At 48.8% G+C, this 12,132-nt stretch overlaps 1 long non-coding RNA gene across 1 annotated transcript in view; it reads right to left on the bottom strand.

The window, feature by feature from the left end:
• LOC134911822 (uncharacterized) overlaps nucleotides 1-12,132 on the bottom strand; it is a 91,651-nt gene that overhangs the window by 35,036 nt on the left and 44,483 nt on the right. The gene's annotated exons all lie outside the window — the stretch shown is intronic.

Here is a 12,132-nt window from a genome sequence, read left to right on the forward strand (position 1 = left end):
GAACCTGCGAGGAGAAGATGTCTCGACTCTCCAATCTTTACCCCTGGGATAATACTCGTACGATCTAGGGGTCAACTTGCGAGTGATCCCACTGCGCCCTGAGACTCTTGAGACTACCCCCCCACCTTGAGTCCGCTTGCACGGCCCCAGCGTCATGCTGAGGACTTGGCAGACGCGGTGGAGGGCTTCTTTTCCTGGGAAAGGGCTGCCTGCTGCAGTCTACTTCCCTTACCTCTATGTCTGGGCAGATATGACTGGCCTTTTGCCTGCATGCCCTCATGGGAAAGGAAAGATTGAGGCTGAAAAGACGGTGTCTTTTTTAGCTGAGATGTAACTTGGGGTAAAAAAGGTTGGATTTCCCAGCTGTTGCTGTGGTCCCCAGGTCCGATGGACCGACCCCCAAATAACTCCTTCCCTTTATACAGCAATACTTCCATCTGCCGTATGGGATCTGTATCACCTGACCACTGTCGTGTCCCTGACATCTTCTGGGAGATATGGACAACGCACTTATCTTGATGCCAGAGAGCAAATATCCCTCTGTGCATCTCACATACATATATATAGAATGCATCCTATTAAATGCTCTACATGAATAAAATATTTTCAGTCAGGGAATCCGACCAAGCCAACCCAGCACTGCATCTCCAGGCTGATGGCGATCGCTGGTCGCAGTATAACCACCGTATGTGTGTATATACTTTTTAGGATATTTTTCCAGCTTCCTATCAGCTGGCTCCTTGAGGGCGGCCGTATCTGGAGACGGTAACGCCACTTGATAAGCGTGTGAGCGCCTTATCACCCTAAGGGGTGTTTCCCAACGTACCCTAATTTCTGGCGGGAAAGGGTATAACGCCAATATTTGCTATCGGGGTAACCCTACGCATCATCACACACTTCATTTTATTTTATCTGATTCAGGAAAAACTACAGGTAGTTTTTTCACTCCCACATAATACCCTTTCTTGTGGTACTTGTAGTATCAGAAACACGTAACACCTCCTTCATTGCCCTTAACGTGTGGCCCTAATGAGAAATACGTTTGTTTATTCACCGTCGACACTGTATTCAGTGTCCGTGTCTGTGTCTGTGTCGACCGACTGAGGTAAATGGGCGTTTTTAAAAACCCCTGACGGTGTTTCTGAGACGCCTGGACCGGTCCTAATAGATTGTCGGCCGTCTCATGTCGTCAACCGACCTTGCAGCGTGTTGACATTCTCACGTAATTCTCTAAATAAGCCATCCATTCCGGTGTCGACTCCCTAGAGAGTGACATCACCATTACAGGCAATTTCTCCGCCTCCTCACCAACATCGTCCTCATACATGTCGACACACACGTACCGACACACAGCACACACACCGGGAATGCTCTGACAGAGGACAGGACCCACTAGCCCTTTGGGGAGACAGAGGGAGAGTCTGCCAGCACACACCAAAAACGCTATAATTATATAGGGACAACCTTATATAAGTGTTTCTCCCTTATAGCATCTTTTATATATATACAATATCGCCAAAATCAGTGCCCCCCCTCTCTGTTTTAACCCTGTTTCTGTAGTGCAGTGCAGGGGAGAGCCTGGGAGCCTTCTCTCCAGCTTTTCTGTGAGAGAAAATGGCGCTGTGTGCTGAGGAGATAGGCCCCGCCCCTTTTTCGGCGGGCTCGTCTCCCGCTATTTTTGAAGTTAGGCAGGGGTTAAATATCTCCATATAGCCTCTGTGGGCTATATGTGAGGTATTTTTTGCCTCTAATAAGGTTTTTATTTGCCTCTCAGAGCGCCCCCCCCAGCGCTCTGCACCCTCAGTGACTGTTGTGTGAAGTGTGCTGAGAGGAAAATGGCGCACAGCTGCAGTGCTGTGCGCTACCTTTATGAAGACTCAGGAGTCTTCAGCCGCCGATTTTGGACCTCTTCTCTCTTCAGCGTCTGCAAGGGGGCCGGCGGCGCGGCTCCGGTGACCATCCAGGCTGTACCTGTGATCGTCCCTCTGGAGCTAGTGTCCAGTAGCCAAGCAGCAAATCCACTCTGCACGCAGGTGAGTTCACTACTTCTCCCCTAAGTCCCTCGTTGCAGTGATCCTGTTGCCAGCAGGACTCACTGTAAAGTAAAAAACCTAAGCTAAACTTTCTCTAAGCAGCTCTTTAGGAGAGCCACCTAGATTGCACCCTTCTCGTTCGGGCACAAAATCTAACTGGAGTCTGGAGGAGGGTCATAGGGGGAGGAGCCAGTGCACACCACCTGATCTGGTAAAAGCTTTACTTTTTTGTGCCCTGTCTCCTGCGGAGCCGCTATTCCCCATGGTCCTTTCAGGAACCCCAGCATCCACTTAGGACGATAGAGAAAGAGGAGTGAGAACAATACTCATTGTTCCGGATTGGCCAAGAAGGACTTCGTATCCAGAGCTGCAAGAAATGCTCACAGAGGACCCATGGCCTCTGCCTCTAAGACAGGACCTGTTGCAACAGGGGCCCTGTCTGTTCCAAGACTTACCGCGGCTGCGTTTGACGGCATGGCGGTTGAACGCCGGATCCTAGCAGAAAAAGGCATTCCGGATGAGGTTATTCCTACGCTGATAAAGGCTAGGAAGGACGTGACGGCTAAACATTATCACCGTATATGGCAAAAATATGTTGCTTGGTGTGAGGCCAGGAATGCCCCTACGGAGGAATTCCAGCTGGGCCGGTTCCTTCACTTCCTACAGTCGGGAGTGACTTTGGGCCTAAAATTGGGTACCATTAAGGTCCAGATTTTGGCCCTATCCATTTTCTTTCAAAAAGAACTGGCTTCTCTTCCTGAAGTCCAGACGTTTGTAAAGGGAGTGCTGCATATTCAGCCTCCTTTTGTGCCTCCAGTGGCACCTTGGGATCTTAACGTGGTGTTGAGTTTCCTGAAGTCACACTGGTTTGAGCCACTCAAAACCGTGGAGTTAAAATTTCTCACGTGGAAGGTGGTCATGCTATTAGCCTTGGCTTCAGCTAGGCGTGTGTCAGAATTAGCGGCTTTGTCACATAAAAGCCCCTATCTGGTTTTCCATATGGACAGGGCAGAATTGCGGACCCGTCCACAATTTCTGCCAAAAGTGGTGTCATCCTTTCATATGAACCAACCTATTGTGGTGCCTGTGGATACTCGTGACTTGGAGGATTCAGAGTTACTAGATGTAGTCAGGGCTTTGAAGGTTTATGTAGCCAGAACGGCTAGAGTCAGGAAAACTGAGTCGCTGTTTATCCTGTATGCACCCAACAAGCTGGGTGCTCCTGCTTCAAAGCAAACTATTGCTCGCTGGATCTGTAACACGATTCAGCAGGCTCATTCTGCGGCTGGATTGCCGCTTCCAAAATCAGTAAAAGCCCACTCCACAAGGAAGGTGGGCTCTTCTTGGGCGGCTGCCCGAGGGGTCTCGGCATTACAGCTTTGCCGAGCGGCTACTTGGTCAGGTTCGAACACTTTTGCAAAGTTTTACAAGTTTGATACCCTGGCTGAGGAGGACCTTGTGTTTGCTCATTCGGTGCTGCAGAGTCATCCGCACTCTCCCGCCCGTTTGGGAGCTTTGGTATAATCCCCATGGTCCTTACGGAGTCCCCAGCATCCACTAGGACGTTAGAGAAAATACGATTTTACTTACCGGTAAATCTATTTCTCGTAGTCCGTAGTGGATGCTGGGCGCCCGTCCCAAGTGCGGACTTATTCTGCAATACTTGTATATAGTTATTGCTTAAATAAGGGTTATGTTTGGTTGCATCAGGGTTGATCTGATGCTCCGTTGTTGTTCATACTGTTAACTGGGTAAGTTTATCACAAGTTATACGGTGTGATTGGTGTGACTGGTATGAGTCTTACCCTGGATTCCAAAATCCTTTCCTTGTACTGTCAGCTCTTCTGGGCACAGTTTCTCTAACTGAGGTCTGGAGGAGGGACATAGAGGGAGGAGCCAGAGCACACCAGTATTCAAATTCTTTCTTAAAGTGCCCTGTCTCCTGCGGAGCCCGTCTATCCCCATGGTCCTTACGGAGTCCCCAGCATCCACTACGGACTACGAGAAATAGATTTACCGGTAAGTAAAATCTTATTTTCTATCACAGGAAACGCAGGCGTAGTCATCGGGCATCCCAAAAACAGCCATGACACACCAGCATTTTCTGGTCCCCACTCTCCCAACGCTGCGTCACCGACCCTGAATGCCCGCTGCCTGTCACTCACATTGCGATCGTATCCTTCTTGGATGTGATTGCGTTGTGAGTGCCCGCGCACGGGAGCGCTGCCGGCTCTGCACATGCGCAAATGGCCGAAAAGCATCCACTTGCGTTTTTAGCAGATTAACGACTGAAGCTGAATGAAGCCTATGTACACTATCATGGGATTATATTACAAACTCACCTAAATTAAGGAGGGAATTCCATTGCCGGCAAAGGGTACACATTGCTGTTGCACCAGCATTTGAATACCGTCTCGCATCCTTCGCCAACCTGGCCAGCGAATGCCCATTTGCACAAAGATGCTCATTACCCTATGGGGTAGCAGAAAATAAGAATTTACTTACCGATAATTCTATTTCTCGGAGTCCGTAGTGGATGCTGGGGTTCCTGAAAGGACCATGGGGAATAGCGGCTCCGCAGGAGACAGGGCACAAAAGTAAAGCTTTCCGATCAGGTGGTGTGCACTGGCTCCTCCCCCTATGACCCTCCTCCAAGCCAGTTAGGTACTGTGCCCGGACGAGCGTACACAATAAGGGAGGAATTTTGAATCCCGGGTAAGACTCATACCAGCCACACCAATCACACCGTACAACTTGTGATCTAAACCCAGTTAACAGTATGATAACAGCGGAGCCTCTGAAAAGATGGCTCACAACAATAATAACCCGATTTTTGTAACTATGTACAAGTATTGCAGATAATCCGCACTTGGGATGGGCGCCCAGCATCCACTACGGACTCCGAGAAATAGAATTATCGGTAAGTAAATTCTTATTTTCTCTATCGTCCTAGTGGATGCTGGGGTTCCTGAAAGGACCATGGGGATTATACCAAAGCTCCCAAACGGGCGGGAGAGTGCGGATGACTCTGCAGCACCGAATGAGAGAACTCCAGGTCCTCCTTAGCCAGGGTATCAAATTTGTAGGATTTTACAAACGTGTTTGCCCCTGACTAAATAACCGCTCGGCAAAGTTGTAAAGCCGAGACCCCTCGGGCAGCCGCCCAAGATGAGCCCACCTTCCTTGTGGAATGGGCATTTACATATTTTGGCTGTGGCAGGCCTGCCACAGAATGTGCAAGCTGAATTGTATTACACATCCAACTAGCAATAGTCTGCTTAAAAGCAAGAGCACCCAGTTTGTTGGGTGCATACAGGATAACAGCAAGTCAGTTTTCCTGACTCCAGCCGTCCTGGAACCTATATTTTCAGGGCCCTGACAACATCTAGCAACTTGGAGTCCTCCAAGTCCCTAGTAGGTGCAAGGCACCACAATAAGCTGGTTCAGGTGAAACACTGACACCACCTTAGGGAGAGAACTGGGGACGAGTCCGCAGCTCTGCCAGTCCGAATGGACAAACAAATATGGGCTTTTTTGAGAAAAAAAACCACCAATTTGACACTCGCCTGGTCCAGGCCAGGGCCAAGAACATGGTCACTTTTCATGTGAGATGCTTCAAATCCACAGATTTGACTGGTTTTAAACCAATGTGATTTGAAGAATCCCAGAACTACGTTGAGATCCCACAGTGCCACTGGAGGCACAAAAGAGGGTTGTATATGCAATACTCCCTTGACAAAGTTCTGGACTTCAGGAACTGAAGCCAATTCTTTCTGGAAGAAAATTGACAGGGCCGAAATTTGAACCTTAATGGACCCCAATTTGAGGCCCATAGACACTCCTGTTTGCAGGAAATGCAGGAATCGACCGAGTTGAAATTTCTTTGTGGGGCCTTCCTGGCCTCACACCACGCAACATATTTTCGCCACATGTGGTGATAATGTTGTGCGGTCACCTCCTTTCTGGCTTTGACCAGGGTAGGAATGACCTCTTCCGGAATGCCTTTTTCCCTTAGGATCCGGCGTTCCACCGCCATGCCAACAAACGCAGCTGCGGTAAGTCTTGGAACAGACATGGTACTTGCTGAAGCAAGTCCCTTCTTAGCGGCAGAGGCCATAAGACCTCTGTAAACATCTCTTGAAGTTCCGGGTACCAAGTCCTTCTTGGCCAATCCGGAGCCATGAGTATAGTTCTTACTCCTCTACGTCTTATAATTCTCAGCACCTTAGGTATGAGAAGCAGAGGAGGGAACACATACACCGACTGGTACACCCACGGTGTTACCAGAACGTCCACAGCTATTGTCTGAGGGTCTCTTGACCTGGCGCAATACCTGTCCCGTTTTTTGTTCAGACGGGACGCCATCATGTCCACCTTTGGTATTTCCCAACGGTTTACAATCATGTGGAAAAAACTTCCCGATGAAGTTTCCACTCTCCCGGGTGGTCTGCTTCCCAGTTTCCATTCCCGGGATGAAACACTGCTGACAGTGCTATCACATGATTTTCCGCCCAGCGAAAAGTCCTTGCAGTTTTTGCCATTGCCCTCCTGCTTCTTGTGTCGCCCTGTCTGTTTACGTGGGCGACTGCCGTGATGTTTTTCCCACTGGATCAATACCGGCTGACCTTGAAGCAGAGGTCTTGCTAAGCTTAGAGCATTATAAATTTACCCTTAGCTCCAGTATATTTATGTGGAGAAAAGTCTCCAGACTTGATCACACTCCCTGGAAATTTTTTCCTTGTGTGACTGCTCCCCAGCCTCTCGGGCTGGGCTCCGTGGTCACCAGCATCCAATCCTGAATGCCGAATCTGCGGCCCTCTAGAAGATGAGCACTCTATAACCACCACAGGAGAGACACCCTTGTCCTTGGATATAGGGTTATCCGCTGATGCATCTGAAGATGCGATCCGGACCATTTGTCCAGCAGATCCCACTGAAAAGTTCTTGCGTGAAATCTGCCGAATGGAATTGCTTCGTAGGAAGCCACCATTTTCTACCAGGACCCTTGTGCAATGATGCACTGTTTTTAGGAGGTTCCTGACTAGCTCGGATAACTCCCTGGCTTTCTCTTTCGGGAGAAACACCTTTTTCTGGACTGTGTCCAGAATCATCCCTAGGCACAGCAGACGTGTCGTCGGGATCAGCTGCGATTTTGGAATATTTAGAATCCACCCGTGCTGTTGTAGCAGTATCCGAGATAGTGCTACTCCTACCTCCAACTGTTCCCTGGACTATGCCCTTATCAGGAGATCGTCCAAGTAAGGGATAATTAAGACGCCTTTTCTTCGAAGAAGAATCATCATTTCGGCCATTACCTTAGTAAAGACCCGGGGTGCCGTGGACAATCCAAACGGCAGCGTCTGAAACTGATAGTGACAGTTCTGCACCACGAACCTGAGGTACCCTTAGTGAGAAGGGCAAATTTGGGACATAGAGGTAAGCATCCCTGATGTCCCGGGACACTATATAGTCCCCTTCTTCCTGTTCGTTATCACTGCTCTGAGTGACTCCATCTTGATTTGAACCTTTGTAAGTGTTCAAAAAAATTTTTAGATTTAGAATAAGTCTCACCTAGCCTTCTGGCTTCAGTACCACAATATAGTGTGGAATAATACCCCTTTTCTTGTAGTAGGAGGGGTAATTTAATTATCACCTGCTGGGAATACAGCTTGTGAATTTTTTCCCATACTGCCTCCTTGTCGGAGGGAGACCTTGGTAAAGCAGACTTCAGGAGCCTGCGAAGGGGAAACGTCTCGACATTCCAATCTGTACCCCTGGGATACTACTTGTAGGATCCAGGGGTCCTGTACGGTCTCAGCGCCATGCTGAGAACTTGTCAGAAGCGGTGGAACGCTTCTGTTCCTGGGAATGGGCTGCCTGCTGCAGTCTTCTTCCCTTTCCTCTATCCCTGGGCAGATATGATCTTATAGGGACGAAAGGACTGAGGCTGAAAAGACGGTGTCTTTTTCTGCAGAGATGTGACTTAGGGTAAAAACGGTGGATTTTCCAGCAGTTGCCGTGGCCACCAGGTCCGATGGACCGACCCCAAATAACTCCCCTTCCTTTATACGGCAATACACCTTTGTGCCGTTTGGAATCTGCATCACCTGACCACTGTCGTGTCCATAACATCTTCTGGCAGTTATGGACATCTCTTGATGCCAGAGTGCAAATATCCCTCTGTGCATCTCGCATATCTAGAAATGCATCCTTTAAATGCTCTATAGTCAATAAAATACTGTCCCTGTCAAGGGTATCAATATTTTTAGTCAGGGAATCCGACCAAGCCACCCCAGCTCTGCACATCCAGGCTGAGGCGATCGCTGGTCGCAGTATAACACCAGTATGTGTGTATATACTTTTTATGATATTTTCCAGCCTCCTGTCAGCTGGTCCTTGAGGACGGCCCTATCTATAGACGGTACCGCCACTTGTTTTGATAAGCGTGTGAGCGCCTTATCCACCCTAAGGGGTGTTTCCCAACGCGCCCTAACTTCTGGCGGGAAAGGGTATACCGCCCATAATTTTCTATCGGGGGGAACCCACGCATCATCACACACTTTATTTAATTTATCTGATTCAGGAAAAACTATGGTAGTTTTTTCACATCCCACATAATACCCTCTTTTGTGGTACTTGTAGTATCAGAAATATGTAACACCTCCTTCATTGCCTTTAACGTGTGGCCCTAATAAGGAATAAGTTTGTTTATTCACCGTCGACACTGAATTCAGTGTCCCTGTCTGTGTCTGTGTCGACCGACTAAAGTAAACGGGCGTTTTAAAACCCCTGACGGTGTTTTTGAGACGTCTGGACCGGTACTAATTGTTTGTCGGCCGTCTCATGTCGTCAACCGACCTTGCAGCGTGTTGACATTATCACGTAATTCCCTAAATAAGCCATCCATTCCGGTGTCGACTCCCTAGAGAGTGACATCACCATTACAGGCAATTGCTCCGCCTCCTCACCAACATCGTCCTCCTACATGTCGACACACACGTACCGACACACAGCACACACACAGGGAATGCTCTGATAGAGGACAGGACCCACTAGCCCTTTGGAGAGACAGAGGGAGAGTTTGCCAGCACACACCAAAAACGCTATAATTATATAGGGACAACCTTATATAAGTGTTTTCCCTTATAGCATCTTTTTTATATATTTCTAACGCCAAATTAGTGCCCCCCCTCTCTGTTTTAACCCTGTTTCTGTAGTGCAGTGCAGGGGAGAGCCTGGGAGCCTTCCCTCCAGCCTTTCTGTGAGGGAAAATGGCGCTGTGTGCTGAGGAGATAGGCCCCGCCCCTTTTTCGGCGGCCTCGTCTCCCGCTCTTAACGGATTCTGGCAGGGGTTAAATATCTCCATATAGCCTCCGGAGGCTATATGTGAGGTATTTTTAGCCAAAATAGGTTTTCATTTGCCTCCCAGGGCGCCCCCCTCCCAGCGCCCTGTACCCTCAGTGACTGCCGTGTGAAGTGTGCTGAGAGGAAAATGGCGCACAGCTGCAGTGCTGTGCGCTACCTTTAGAAGACTGAGGAGTCTTCTGCCGCCGATTCTGGACCTCTTCTTATTTCAGCATCTGCAAGGGGGCCGGCGGCAAGGCTCCGGTGACCATCCAGGCTGTACCTGTGATCGTCCCTCTGGAGCTGATGTCCAGTAGCCAAGAAGCCAATCCATCCTGCACGCAGGTGAGTTCACTTCTTCTCCCCTAAGTCCCTCGTTGCAGTGATCCTGTTGCCAGCAGGACTCACTGTAAAATAAAAAACCTAAGCTAAACTTTTCTAAGCAGCTCTTTAGGAGAGCCACCTAGATTGCACCCTTCTCGGCCGGGCACAAAAATCTAACTGGCTTGGAGGAGGGCCATAGGGGGAGGAGCCAGTGCACACCACCTGATCGGAAAGCTTTACTTTTGTGCCCTGTCTCCTGCGGAGCCGCTATTCCCCATGGTCCTTTCAGGAACCCCAGCATCCACTAGGACGATAGAGAAACTTTAGTGCGAGATTCCACTGCCGCAAAGTGCAGCAAGTGCCGCGTACATTCGGCCGGGTGAAGGATTCGCCGGCAACTGAATTCCTCCCTAAGTGTGAAGTGTGTCCTGTATAATGGGGAGATGTATCAAGCAGAGTAGAGAGTGGAGAAGTGGAAAAGTTACCCATAGCATCGGATTAGAGGTAACATTTATCAAGTGCATCAAAATGCCTCATCCTGTTCTCCATTACCGTTTTTGTATCTTTATTCTAGATTTCTCTGTTCTGACAAAGGGAATGAGAGGCTGATCCAGCCCTACAAGTTCTTCACCTCCAGCACAATACAAATTAGTGTAGGCTCCAGAGACTAACAAAGCGAGCATAAAAAATATTATAGAGTAAGGAGTAGATCATTTACCACATACAGACATAACAGCAAACGAAAAAAACAGAACACATAATATCAACCAAGACTCCACTCCACTCACACACAAATCTTTTAGGGACAGTTCGGAAGGACCCTGCGCTCAAAAGACTGGTCAGAGCGCAGTAATTCAACACACTCAGCTGCCATCACCCACGATAACATTAAAAAAGGTGTCATGGGTCACCTCTAAATAACAAGTGCACAAGCACGACAACCCCAACATTCACACAATGGGGGTCATTCTGAGTTGTTGATTAGGCATAAAAGCGGCACTTCTGCGCATGCGGCGCAATGCGCATGCGCGATGTACTTTCACAACAGCCAAAGTAGTTTCACACAAGGTCTAGTGACGCTTTTCAGTCGCACTGCTGGCCGCAGAGTGATTGGCAGGAAAGGGGTGTTTCTGGGAGGTAACTGACCGTTTTCAGGGAGTGTGCTGAAAAACGCAGGCGTGTCAGATACAAACGCAGGTGTGCCTGGGAGAACGCAGGCGTGGCTGGCCGAACGCAGGGCGTGTTTGTGACGTCAAAACAGGAACTAAACAGTCTGAAGTGATCGCAAGCTAGGAGCAGGTCTGGAGCTGCTCAGAAAATGCACAATATTTTTTTGTAGCCGCTGTGCGATCCTTTCGGTCGCACTTCTGCTAAGCTAAGATACACTCCCAGAGGGCGGCGGCCTAGCGTTTGCACGGCTGCTAAAAGCAGCTAGTGAGCGATCAACTCGGAATGAGGGCCAATACGCGGTTTGCCACCTGCTTCAGCAAATAATAACAGTCTATTACATAGTCTTGCGGTCTCACTTGGGTTCTGGGAACATATATGAATTAACTAAACAAAGAACAGCTATATTTACAAAAAGGTACAGTGCTTATTTAGAAAAGAATGCCAACAAGAAACGGTTACAAAATACATACAGGCAAGCAAACAAAATAAACATGACACACAGCCAATCTGTCCCGGGAGAAACAGAAGGAAATTGCAGAGACTACAGGTTTCAAACATCTATGCCAAGCACAGATTCTCCAAAGTCTGAACGCAGAACAGGTGATCATACCTTTATCAGCAGAGTATCACACCATGGGTAAAGTCACATAAGTCCCTGCTAATTGGCTGGATAGATACTTGAGGCTAGGATCCTCCCTGACTTGCGCATATAACTCGAATTTACATAATTGGGAATAATTTGCTGATCTAGAAAATGGGGTGCCCATATTACTCGCTGCTATTTTAACTACAAAATGACACTAAATATGATACATTGTGAGGTGGGATTGGCCTAGATACTTCAAATTCGACCCGATCGCTCGCTGCAGTTTGTCGCAGTGCAGCAATCGTGTCGGAACCGGCGCATGGCACTCGTCGCTGCCTAGCGATTGCCTCTGAGTCAGAGGCGGTCGCTGGGCGGGAGGGGGCTGAACGGCGACGTTAGGAGGCGCGGTCCGGCCAACGCAGGCATGGCCGGACCGTTGGGGGGGGCGGGCCACAGCGGCTACGTGACATCTCATGCAGTCGCTACGGCCAGTGGCAGCGACAAACTACTCCAGGCCAGCCGCAGGAGCTGCGCACACTACTGAGCCTCATTTTGACTTGTTTTAAGGACATTACATCAAAGTTGGATCAGCCTGTAGTGTGTTTTTCCACTAAAATTTTGAGTGTGACTCCCAATCCAGACCTTCATGGGTTAATAAATTTGATTTCCATTGAT

This window comes from Pseudophryne corroboree, chromosome 4 (genome assembly GCF_028390025.1).
Source record: "Pseudophryne corroboree isolate aPseCor3 chromosome 4, aPseCor3.hap2, whole genome shotgun sequence".
In the NCBI taxonomy this organism is placed as follows: Eukaryota; Metazoa; Chordata; class Amphibia; order Anura; family Myobatrachidae; genus Pseudophryne; species Pseudophryne corroboree.